Source organism: Sus scrofa, chromosome 13 (genome assembly GCF_054392235.1).
Source record: "Sus scrofa isolate SSC_HxYL_T2T_F1_AM1 chromosome 13, Sscrofa_HxYL_maternal_Yorkshire_Landrace_v2.0, whole genome shotgun sequence".
NCBI lineage: Eukaryota > Metazoa > Chordata > Mammalia > Artiodactyla > Suidae > Sus > Sus scrofa.
In genome coordinates this window covers 921691-936364 of record NC_139395.1, presented here as the reverse complement: position 1 = coordinate 936364, position 14674 = coordinate 921691, and positions in this window count along the sequence as shown.

The window sequence follows — 14674 nt, the reverse complement described above, 5'->3', positions numbered from 1 at the left end:
AGAATAGAACATAATAGGATAGAACAGAATAGAATAGAATAGAACAGAACAGAATAGAATAGAATAGAATAGATCAGAATAGAATAGAATAGAGTAGAACCGAACAAAACAGAATAGAATCGAATAGAATCGAATAGAGTCGAATAGAGTCGAATAGAATAGAATACAATAGAATAGTGTCGAATCGAATAGAATCGAGTAGAATTGAAAAGAATAAAACAGAGCAACAGAACAGAATAGAATAGAAGAGAATAGAACAGAATATAATAGAATAGAATAGAAGAGAATAGAATAGAATAGAACAAAACAGAACAGAATAGAATAGAAGAGAATAAAATAGAATAGAACAGAATCGAATAAAACAGAATAGAATAGAATAGAATAGAACAGAGTAGAGCAGAGTAGAATAGAACAAAATAGAATAGAATAGAATAGAATAGAATAGAATAGAATAGAATAGAATGGAATAGAACAAAACAGAACAGAACAGAACAGAAGAGAATAGAACAAAAGAGAATAGAATAGAACAGAACAGAACAGAACAGAACAGAATGCAATACATGAGAATAAAATAGAATGGAATAGAACAGAATAGAATAGAACAGAACAAAACAGAACAGAATAGAATAGAACATAATAGGATAGAACAGAACAGAATAGAATAGAATAGAACAGAACAAAATAGAATGGAACAGAATAGAATAGAATAGAACAGAACAGAACAGAACAGAACAGAACAGAATAGAATAGAATAGAACAGAAAGGAATACAACAGATCAGAATAGAATAGAATAGAACAGAACAGAAGAGAATGGAACAGAATAGAATAGAACAGAACAGAATAGAATAGAATAGAACAGAACAGAATAGAATAGAATAGAACAGAATAAAACAGAATAGAATAGAATAGAAAGAATAGAATAGAGAGAACAGAACAGAATAGAATAGAATAGAATAGAACAGAACAGAATAGAACAGAAGGGAACAGAACAGAATAGAATAGACCAGAATAGAATAGGATAGAACAGAACATAATAGAATAGAATAGAACAGAACAAAATAGAATGGGTCAGAATATAATAGATTAGAACAGAACAGAATAGAATAGTTTAGAATAGAATAGAATAGAACAGACCAGAAAAGAATAGAACAGAATAGAATAGAATAGAACAGAATAGAATAGAACAGTGTAGAATAAAACAGAATAGAATAGAATAGAACAGAATAGAACAGAATAGAATAGAACAGAATAGAATTGAATAGAATAGAATAAAACAGAACAGAATAGAATTGACTAGAATAGAATAGAACAGAATAGAATAGAACAGAAGAGAATAGAATAGAATAGAATAGAAAAGAACAGAATAGAACAGAATAGAATAACATAGAATACAACAGAATAGAATAGAATGGAACAGAATTGAATATAATAGAATAGAATAGAACAGAACGGAATAGAATAGAATAGAATAGAATAGAACAGAACAGAATAGAATAGAATAGAATAGAATACAACAGAATAGAACACAACAGAAGAGAATAGAATAGAAAAGAATAGAACAGAATAGAATAGAATAGAGCAGAATAGAATAGAATACAATAGAATAGAATAGAATAGAATATAACAGAACAGAACAGAATAGAATAGAATAGAATAGAATAGAAACGAACAGAGTAGAATAGATTAGAAAAGAATAGAATAAAATATAACAGAATAGAATTGAAAGAATAGAATAGAATAGAACAGAATAGAATAGAGTAGGACAGAAAAAATTAGAATAGGATAGAACAGAAAAGAACATAATAGAATAGAATAGAATAGAATAGAATAGAATAGAGTAGAATACAACAGAATAGAATAGAACAGAACAGAACAGAGTAGAACAGAATAGAAGAGTCTAGAATAGAGTAGAATAGAATAGAACAGAATAGAACAGAACAGAATGGAATAGAACAGAACAGAATAGAATCGAATAGAATTGAATAGAATAAAACAGAACAACAGAACAGAATAGAAGAGAAGAGAATAGAACAGAATAGAATAGAATAGAACAGAAGAGAATAGAAGAGAATAGAACAAAACAGAACAGAATAGAATAGAATAGAATAAAATAGAATAGAACAGAATAGAATAGAACAGAATAGAATAGAATAGAATAGAACAGAATAGAGCAAAGTAGAACAGAACAAAATAGAATAGAATAGAATAGAATGGAATAGAACAGAACAGAACAGAACAGAACAGAAGAGAATAGAACAAAATAGAATAGAACAGAACAGAACAGAACAGAACAGAATGCAATAGATGAGAATAAAATAGAATGCAATAAAACAGAACAGAATAGAATAGAATACAATAGAACAGAACAGAATAGAACAGAACAGAATAGAATAGAATAGAACAGAACAGAACCGAATAGAATGGACTAGAATAGAATAGAAGAGAACAGAATAGAGTAGAATAGAATAGAACAGAATAGAATAGAATAGAATAGTAAAGAACAGAATAGAACAGAATATAATAGTTTAGAATAGAATAGAATAGAATAGAATAGAACAGAATAGAATAGAATAGATTAGAACAGAATAGAATAGCATAGAATACAACAGAATAGAATAGAATGGAACAGAATAGAATATAATAGAATAGAATAGAACAGAACAGAATAGAATAGAATAGAATAGAACAGAACAGAATAGAATAGAATAGAATAGAACACAACAGAATAGAACAGAAGAGAATAGAATAGAATAGAATAGAATAGAATAGAATAGAATAGAACAGAATAGAATAGAATAGAATACAATAGAATAGAAGAATAGAACAGAACAGAACAGAATAGAATAGAATAGAATAGAAACGAACAGAGTAGAATAGGTTAGAAAAGAATAGAATAGAATAGAACAGAATAGAATAGAATAGGACAGAAAAGAATAGAATAGAATAGGATAGAACACAAAAGAACATAATAGAATAGTATAGAATAGAATAGAATACAACAGAATAGAATAAAACAGAACAGAACAGAGTAGAACAGAATAGAAGAGACTAGAATAGAGTAGAATAGAATAGAACAGAATAGAACAGAACAGAATGGAATAGAACAGAACAGAATAGAATAGAAAAGAATAGAATAGAATAGAATAGAATAGAATAGAATAGAATAGAATAGAATAGAACAGAATAGAATAGAATAGAACAGAAGAGAATAGAATAGAATAGAACAGAATAGAGCAAAGTAGAACAGAACAAAATAGAATAGAATAGAATAGAATGGAATAGAACAGAACAGAACAGAACAGAAGAGAATAGAACAAAATAGAATAGAACAGAACAGAACAGAACAGAACAGAACAGAATGCAATAGATGAGAATAAAAGAGAATGCAATAAAACAGAACAGAATAGAATAGAATACAATAGAACAGAACAGAATAGAACAGAACAGAATAGAATAGAATAGAACAGAACAGAACCGAATAGAATGGACTAGAATAGAATAGAAGAGAACAGAATAGAGTAGAATAGAATAGAACAGAATAGAATAGAATAGAATAGTAAAGAACAGAATAGAACAGAATATAATAGTTTAGAATAGAATAGAATAGAATAGAATAGAACAGAATAGAATAGATTAGAACAGAATAGAATAGCATAGAATACAACAGAATAGAATAGAATGGAACAGAATAGAATATAATAGAATAGAATAGAACAGAACAGAATAGAATAGAATAGAATAGAACAGAACAGAATAGAATAGAATAGAATAGAACACAACAGAATAGAACAGAAGAGAATAGAATAGAATAGAATAGAATAGAATAGAATAGAATAGAATAGAATAGAATAGAACAGAATAGAATAGAATAGAATACAATAGAATAGAAGAGTAGAACAGAACAGAACAGAATAGAATAGAATAGAATAGAAACGAACAGAGTAGAATAGGTTAGAAAAGAATAGAATAGATTAGAACAGAATAGAATAGAATAGGACAGAAAAGAATAGAATAGAATAGGATAGAACACAAAAGAACATAATAGAATAGTATAGAATAGAATAGAATACAACAGAATAGAATAAAACAGAACAGAACAGAGTAGAACAGAATAGAAGAGACTAGAATAGAGTAGAATAGAATAGAACAGAATAGAACAGAACAGAATGGAATAGAACAGAACAGAATAGAATAGAAAAGAATAGAATAGAATAGAATAGAATAGAATAGAACAGATCAGAATAGAATAGAATAGAATAGAACAGAATAGAATAGAACAGAACAGAATAGAACAGAATAGAATAGAACAGAACAGAATAGAATAGAATAGAATAGAATAGAATAGAACAGAATAGAACAGAATAGAATAGAATAGAATAGAACAGAATAGAATAGATTAGAACAGAACAGAATAGAATAGAATAGAATAGAATAGAATAGAACAGAATAGAATAGAATAGAATAGAACAGAACAGAATAGAATAGAATAGAATAGATCAGAATAGAATAGAATAGAGTAGAACAGAACAGAACAGAATAGAATCGAATAGAATCGAATAGAGTAGAATAGAGTCGAATAGAATAGAATACAATAGAATAGTGTCGAATCGAATAGAATCGAGTAGAATTGAATAGAATAAAACAGAACAACAGAACAGAATAGAATAGAAGAAAATAGAACAGAATATAATAGAAGAGAATAGAAGAGAATAGAATAGAATAGAACAAAACAGAACAGAATAGAATAGAAGAGAATAAAATAGAATAGAACAGAATCGAATAGAACAGAATAGAATAGAATAGAATAGAACAGAATAGAGCAGAGTAGAATAGAACAAAATAGAATAGAATAGAATAGAATAGAATAGAATAGAATAGAAGAGAATAGAATAGAATGGAATAGAACAAAACAGAACAGAACAGAACAGAAGAGAATAGAACAAAAGAGAATAGAATAGAACAGAAAAGAACAGAACAGAACAGAATGCAATACATGAGAATAAAATAGAATGGAATAGAACAGAATAGAATAGAACAGAACAAAACAGAACAGAATAGAATAGAACATAATAGGATAGAACAGAACAGAATAGAATAGAATAGAACAGAACAAAATAGAATGGAACAGAATAGAATAGAATAGAACAGAACAGAACAGAACAGAACAGAATAGAATAGAATAGAACAGAAAGGAATACAACAGATCAGAATAGAATAGAATAGAACAGAACAGAAGAGAATGGAACAGAATAGAATAGAACAGAACAGAATAGAATAGAATAGAACAGAATAGAATAGAAAAGAACAGAATAGAACAGAATAGAATAGAACAGAATAGAATAGAATGGACTAGAATAGAATAGAATAGAATAGAATAGAATAGAATAGACTAGAACAGAACAGAATAGAGTAGAATAGAACAGAACAGAATAGAATAGAATAGAACAGAACAGAATAGAATAGAATAGAACAGAATAAAACAGAATAGAATAGAATAGAAAGAATAGAATAGAGAGAACAGAACAGAATAGAATAGAATAAATAGAACAGAACAGAATAGAACAGAAGGGAACAGAACAGAATAGAATAGAACAGAAAAGAATAGGATAGAACAGAACATAATAGAATAGAATAGAACAGAACAAAATAGAATGGATCAGGATATAATAGATTAGAACAGAACAGAATAGAATAGTTTAGAATAGAATAGAATAGAACAGACCAGAAAAGAATAGAACAGAATAGAATAGAATAGAACAGAATAGAATAGAACAGTGTAGAATAAAACAGAATAGAATAGAATAGAACAGAATAGAACAGAATAGAATAGAACAGAATAGAATTGAATAGAATAGAATAAAACAGAACAGAATAGAATTGACTAAAATAGAATAGAACAGAATAGAATAGAACAGAAGAGAATAGAATAGAAGAGAATAGAAAAGAACAGAATAGAACAGAATAGAATAACATAGAATACAACAGAATAGAATAGAATTGAACAGAATTGAATATAATAGAATAGAATAGAACAGAACGGAATAGAATAGAATAGAATAGAATAGAACAGAACAGAATAGAACAGAATAGAATAGAATACAACAGAATAGAACACAACAGAAGAGAATAGAATAGAAAAGAATAGAACAGAATAGAATAGAATAGAGCAGAATAGAATAGAATAGAATAGAATAGAATAGAATAGAATAGAATAGAATAGAACAGAACAGAATAGAATAGAATAGAATAGAATAGAATGGAAACGAACAGAGTAGAATAGATTAGAAAAGAATAGAATAAAATAGAACAGAATAGAATTGAAAGAATAGAATAGAATAGAACAGAATAGAATAGAATAGGACAGAAAAAATTAGAATAGGATAGAACAGAAAAGAACATAATAGAATAGAATAGAATAGAATAGAATAGAGTAGAATACAACAGAATAGAATAGAACAGAACAGAACAGAGTAGAACAGAATAGAAGAGTCTAGAATAGAGTAGAATAGAATAGAACAGAATAGAACAGAACAGAATGGAATAGAACAGAACAGAATAGAATCGAATAGAATTGAATAGAATAAAACAGAACAACAGAACAGAATAGAATAGAAGAGAATAGAACAGAATAGAACAGAATATAATAGAATAGAATAGAAGAGAATAGAATAGAATAGAACAAAACAGAACAGAATAGAATAGAAGAGAATAGAATACAACAGAATAGAACACAACAGAAGAGAATAGAATAGAAAAGAATAGAACAAAATAGAATAGAATAGAATAGAATAGAATAGAATAGAATAGAATAGAATAGAATAGAATAGAATAGAATGGAATAGAACAAAACCGAACAGAACAGAACAGAAGAGAATAGAACAAAAGAGAATAGAATAGAACAGAACAGAACAGAACAGAACAGAATGCAATACATGAGAATAAAATAGAATGGAATAGAACAGAATAGAATAGAACAGAACAAAACAGAACAGAATAGATTAGAACATAACAGGATAGAACAGAACAGAATAGAATAGAATAGAACAGAACAAAATAGAATGGAACAGAATAGAATAGAATAGAACAGAACAGAACAGAACAGAATAGAATAGAATAGAATAGAACAGAAAGGAATACAACAGATCAGAATAGAATAGAATAGAACAGAACAGAAGAGAATGGAACAGAATAGAATAGAACAGAACAGAATAGAATAGAATAGAACAGAACAGAATAGAATAGAATAGAATAGAAAAGAACAGAATAGAACAGAATAGAATAGTTTAGAATAGAATAGAATAGAAGAGAACAGAATAGAATAGATTAGAACAGCACAGAACAGAATAGAATCGAATAGAATCGAATAGAGTCGAATAGAGTCGAATAGAATAGAATACAATAGAATAGTGTCGAATCGAATAGAATCGAATAGAATCGAATAGAATAAAACAGAACAACAGAACAGAATAGAATAGAATAGAATAGAACAGAATATATAGAATAGAATAGAAGAGAATAGAATAGAATAGAACAAAACCGAACAGAATAGAATAGAATAGAATAAAATAGAATAGAACAGAATAGAATAGAACAGAATAGAATAGAATAGAATAGAACAGAATAGAGCAGAGTAGAATAGAACAAAATAGAATAGAATAGAATAGAATGGAATAGAACAAACAGAACAGAACAGAACAGAAGAGAATAGAACAAAATAGAATAGAATAAAACAGAACAGAACAGAACAGAACAGAATGCAATAGATGAGAATAAAATAGAATGCAATAGAACAGAACAGAATAGAATAGAATAGAATAGAATAGAACAGAACAGAATAGAACAGAACAGAATAGAATAGAATAGAACAGAACAGAACCGAATAGAATGGACTAGAATAGAATAGAAGAGAACAGAATAGAATAGAATAGAATAGTAAAGAACAGAATAGAATAGAATAGTAAAGAACAGAATAGAACAGAATATAATAGTTTAGAATAGAATAGAATAGAATAGGACAGAATAGATTAGAATAGATTAGAACAGAATAGAATAGCATAGAATACAACAGAATAGAATAGAATGGAACAGAATAGAATAGAACAGAATAGAATAGAACAGAACAGAATAGAATAGAATAGAATAGAACAGAACAGAATAGAACAGAATAGAATAGAACAGAATAGAATAGAACAGAACCGAATAGAATAGAAGAGAACTGAATAGAATAGAATAGAATAGAATAGAATAGAATAGAATAGAATAGAATAGAATAGAATAGAATACAATAGAACAGAATAGAATACAATAGAATAGAACAGAACAGAATAGAATAGAACAGAATAGATCAGAATAGAATAGTATAGAGTAGAACAGAACAGAACAGAATAGAATCGAATAGAGTCGAATAGAGTCGAATAGAATAGAATACAATAGAATAGTGTCGAATCGAATAGAATCGAATAGAATTGAAAAGAATAAAACAAAACAACAGAACAGAATAGAATAGAAGAGAATAGAACAGAATAGAACAGAATAGAATAGAATAGAATAGAAGTCAATAGAATAGAATAGAACAAAACAGAATAGAATAGAACACAACAGAATAGAACAGAACAGAAGAGAATATAATAGAATAGAATAGAACAGAACAGAATAGAATAGAACAGAACAGAATAGAATAGAATAGAATAGAATAGAATAGAATAGAATAGAATAGAATGGAATAGAACAAAACCGAACAGAACAGAACAGAAGAGAATAGAACAAAAGAGAATAGAATAGAACAGAACAGAACAGAACAGAACAGAATGCAATACATGAGAATAAAATAGAATGGAATAGAACAGAATAGAATAGAACAGAACAAAACAGAACAGAATAGATTAGAACATAACAGGATAGAACAGAACAGAATAGAATAGAATAGAACAGAACAAAATAGAATGGAACAGAATAGAATAGAACAGAACAGAACAGAACAGAACAGAATAGAATAGAATAGAATAGAACAGAAAGGAATACAACAGATCAGAATAGAATAGAATAGAACAGAACAGAAGAGAATGGAACAGAATAGAATAGAACAGAACAGAATAGAATAGAATAGAACAGAACAGAATAGAATAGAATAGAATAGAAAAGAACAGAATAGAACAGAATAGAATAGTTTAGAATAGAATAGAATAGAAGAGAACAGAATAGAATAGACTAGAACAGCACAGAACAGAATAGAATCGAATAGAATCGAATAGAGTCGAATAGAGTCGAATAGAATAGAATACAATAGAATAGTGTCGAATCGAATAGAATCGAATAGAATCGAATAGAATAAAACAGAACAACAGAACAGAATAGAATAGAATAGAATAGAACAGAATATATAGAATAGAATAGAAGAGAATAGAATAGAATAGAACAAAACAGAACAGAATAGAATAGAATAGAATAAAATAGAACAGAATAGAATAGAACAGAATAGAATAGAATAGAATAGAACAGAATAGAGCAGAGTAGAATAGAACAAAATAGAATAGAATAGAATAGAATGGAATAGAACAGAACAGAACAGAACAGAACAGAAGAGAATAGAACAAAATAGAATAGAATAAAACAGAACAGAACAGAACAGAACAGAATGCAATTAATGAGAATAAAATAGAATGCAATAGAACAGAACAGAATAGAATAGAATAGAATAGAACAGAACAGAATAGAACAGAACAGAATAGAATAGAATAGAACAGAACAGAACCGAATAGAATGGACTAGAATAGAATAGAAGAGAACAGAATAGAATAGAATAGAATAGTAAAGAACAGAATAGAATAGAATAGTAAAGAACAGAATAGAACAGAATATAATAGTTTAGAATAGAATAGAATAGAATAGGACAGAATAGATTAGAATAGATTAGAACAGAATAGAATAGCATAGAATACAACAGAATAGAATAGAATGGAACAGAATAGAATATAACAGAATAGAATAGAACAGAACAGAATAGAATAGAATAGAATAGAACAGAACAGAATAGAACAGAATAGAATAGAACACAACAGAATAGAACAGAACAGAAGAGAATATAATAGAATAGAATAGAACAGAACAGAATAGAATAGAACAGAATAGAATAGAATAGAATAGAATAGAATAGAATAGAATAGAATAGAATAGAAAAGAACAGAATAGAATAGAATAGAATAGAATAGAAACGAACAGAGTAGAATAGATTAGAAAAGAATAGAATAGAACAGAATAGAATAGAATAGGACAGAAAAGAATAGAATAGAATAGGATAGAACACAAAAGAACATAATAGAATAGTATAGAATAGAATGGAACACAACAGAATTGAATAAAACAGAACAGAACAGAGTAGAACAGAATAGAATAGACTAGAATAGAGTAGAATAGAATAGAACAGAATAGAACAGAACAGAATGGAATAGAACAGAACAGAATAGAATAGAATAGAATAGAATAGAATAGAATAGAATAGAATAGAATAGAATAGAATAGAATAGAACAGAACAGAATAGAACAGAACAGAACAGAATAGAATAGAATAGAATAGAACAGAATAGAATAGAACAGAACAGAACAGAATAGAATAGAATAGAATAGAACAGAATAGAACAGAATAGAATAGAATAGAACAGAATAGAATAGAACAGAATAGAATAGATTAGAACAGAACAGAATAGAATAGAATAGAAGAGAATAGAAACGAATAGAGTAGAATAGATTAGAAAAGAATAGAATAGAACAGAATAGAATACAATAGGACAGAAAAGAATAGAATAGAATAGGATAGAACACAAAAGAACATAATAGAATAGTATAGAATAGAATAGAATACAACAGAATAGAATAAAACAGAACAGAACAGAGTAGAACAGAATAGAATAGACTAGAATAGAGTAGAATAGAATTGAACAGAATAGAACAGAACAGAATGGAACAGAACAGAATAGAATAGAATAGAATAGAATAGAATAGAATAGAATAGAACAGAATAGAATAGAATAGAATAGAACAGAACAGAATAGAATAGAATAGAATAGAACAGAATAGAATAGAACAGAACAGAATAGAATAGAATAGAATAGAATAGAACAGAATAGAACAGAATAGAATAGAATAGAATAGAACAGAATAGAATAGAACAGAACCGAATAGAATAGAAGAGAATAGAATAGAATAGAATAGAATAGAATAGAATAGAATAGAATAGAAGTGTATAGAACAGAATAGAATAGAATAGAATAGAGCAGAACAGAATAGAATAGAATAGAATAGATCAGAATAGAATAGAATAGAGTAGAACAGAACAGAACAGAATAGAATCGAATAGAATCGAATAGAGTCGAATAGAATAGAATACAATAGAATAGTGTCGAATCGAATAGAATCGAATAGAATTGAATAGAATAAAACAGAACAACAGAACAGAATAGAATAGAAGAGAATAGAACAGAATAGAACAGAATATAATAGAATAGAATAGAAGAGAATAGAATAGAATAGATCAAAACAGAACAGAATATAATAGAAGAGAATAAAATAGAATAGAACAGAATCGATTAGAACAGAATAGAATAGAATAGAATAGAACAGAATAGAGCAGAGTAGAATAGAACAAAATAGAATAGAATAGAATAGAATAGAATAGAATAGAATAGAATAGAATAGAATAGAATAGAATAGAATAGAATAGAATAGAATAGAATGGAATAGAACAAAACAGAACAGAACAGAATGCAATACATGAGAATAAAATAGAATGGAATAGAACAGAATAGAATAGAACAGAACAAAACAGAACAGAATAGATTAGAACATAACAGGATAGAACAGAACAGAATAGAATAGAATAGAACAGAACAAAATAGAATGGAACAGAATAGAATAGAATAGAACAGAACAGAACAGAACGGAATAGAATAGAATAGAATAGAATAGAATAGAATAGAATAGAATAGAATAGAATAGAATAGAATAGAACAGAACAGAATAGAGTAGAACAGAACAGAACAGAATAGAATCGAATAGAATCGAATAGAGTCGAATAGAGTCGAATAGAATAGAATACAATAGAATAGTGTCGAATCGAATAGAATCGAATAGAATTGAATAGAGTAAAACAGAACAACAGAACAGAATAGAATAGAAGAGAATAGAACAGAATAGAACAGAATATAATAGAATAGAATAGAAGAGAATAGAATAGAATAGAACAAGACAGAACAGAATAGAATAGAAGAGAATAAAATAGAATAGAAAAGAATAGAATAGAATAGAAGAGAACAGAATAGAGCAGAGTAGAATAGAACAAAATAGAATAGAATAGAATAGAATAGAATAGAATAGAATAGAATAGAATAGAATAGAATAGAATAGAATGGAATAGAACAAAACAGAACAGAACAGAACAGAAGAGAATAGAACAAAAGAGAATAGAATAGAACAGAATAGAACAGAACAGAACAGAATGCAATATATGAGAATAAAATAGAATGGAATAGAACAGAATAGAATAGAACAGAACAAAACAGAACAGAATAGAATAGAACATAACAGGATAGAACAGAACTGAATAGAATAGAATATAACAGAACAAAATAGAATGGAACAGAATAAAATAGAATAGAACAGAACAGAACAGAACAGAACAGAATAGAATAGAATAGAACAGAAAGGAATACAACAGATCAGAATAGAATAGAATAGAACAGAACAGAAGAGAATGGAACTGAATTGAATAGAACAGAACAGAATACAATAGAATAGAACAGAACAGAATAGAACAGAATAGAATAGAAAAGAACAGAATAGAACAGAATAGAATAGTTTAGAATAGAATAGAATAGAAGAGAACAGAATAGAATAGACTAGAACTTCACAGAACAGAATAGAATCGAATAGAATCGAATAGAGTCGAATAGAGTCGAATAGAATAGAATACAATAGAATAGTGTCGAATTGAATAGAATCGAATAGAATCGAATAGAATAAAACAGAACAACAGAACAGAATAGAATAGAATAGAATAGAACAGAATAGAACAGAATATAATAGAATAGAATAGAAGAGAATAGAATAGAATAGAACAAAACAGAATAGAATAGAATAGAATAAAATAGAATAGAACAGAATAGAAGAACAGAATAGAATAGAATAGAATAGAATAGAACAGAATAGAGCAGAGTGGAATAGAACAAAATAGAATAGAATAGAATAGAATGGAATAGAACAGAACAGAACAGAAGAGAACAGAAGAGAATAGAACAAAATAGAATAGAACAGAACAGAACAGAACAGAACAGAACAGAATGCAATAGATGAGAATAAAATAGAATGCAATAGAACAGAACAGAATAGAATAGAATAGAATAGAATAGAACAGAACAGAATAGAACAGAACAGAATAGAATAGAATAGAACAGAACAGAACCGAATAGAATGGACTAGAATAGAATAGAAGAGAACAGAATAGAATAGAATAGAATAGAACAGAATAGAATAGAATAGAATAGTAAAGAACAGAATAGAACAGAATATAATAGTTTAGAATAGAATAGAATAGAATAGAATAGAATAGAATAGAACAGAATAGAATAGAATAGATTAGAACAGAATAGAATAGCATAGAATACAACAGAATAGAATAGAATGGAACAGAATAGAATATAATAGAATAGAATAGAACAGAACAGAATAGAATAGAATAGAATAGAACAGAACAGAATAGAATAGAATAGAATAGAACACAACAGAATAGAACAGAAGAGAATAGAATAGAATAGAATAGAATAGAACAGAATAGAATAGAATAGAATAGAATAGAATAGAACAGAACAGAACAGAATAGAATAGAATAGAATAGAAACGAACAGAGTAGAATAGATTAGAAAAGAATAGAATAGAATAGAACAGAATAGAATAGAATAGGACAGAAAAGAATAGAATAGAATAGGATAGAACACAAAAGAACATAATAGAATAGTATAGAATAGAATAGAATAAAACAGAACAGAACAGAGTAGAACAGAATAGAATAGACTAGAACAGAGTAGAATAGAATAGAACAGAATAGAACAGAACAGAATGGAATAGAATAGAATAGAATAGAATAGAATAGAATAGAATAGAATAGAATAGAATAGAATAGAACAGAACAGAATAGAATAGAACAGAACAGAATAGAATAGAATAGAATAGAATAGAACAGAACAGAATAGAATAGAACAGAACAGAATAGAATAGAATAGAATTGATCAGAATAGAATAGAATAGAGTAGAACAGAACAGAACAGAATAGAATCGAATAGAATCGAAAAGAGTCGAATAGAGTCGAATAGAATAGAATACATTAGAATAGTGTCGAATCGAATAGAATCGAATAGAATTGAATAGAATAAAACAGAACAACAGAACAGAATAGAATAGAAGAGAATAGAACAGAATAGAACAGAATATAATAGAATAGAATAGAAGAGAATAGAATAGAATAGAACAAAACAGAACAGAATAGAATAGAAGAGAATAAAATAGAATAGAAAAGAATAGAATAGAATAGAAGAGAACAGAATAGAGCAGAGTAGAATAGAACAAAATAGAATAGAATAGAATAGAATAGAATAGAATAGAATAGAATAGAATAGAATAGAATGG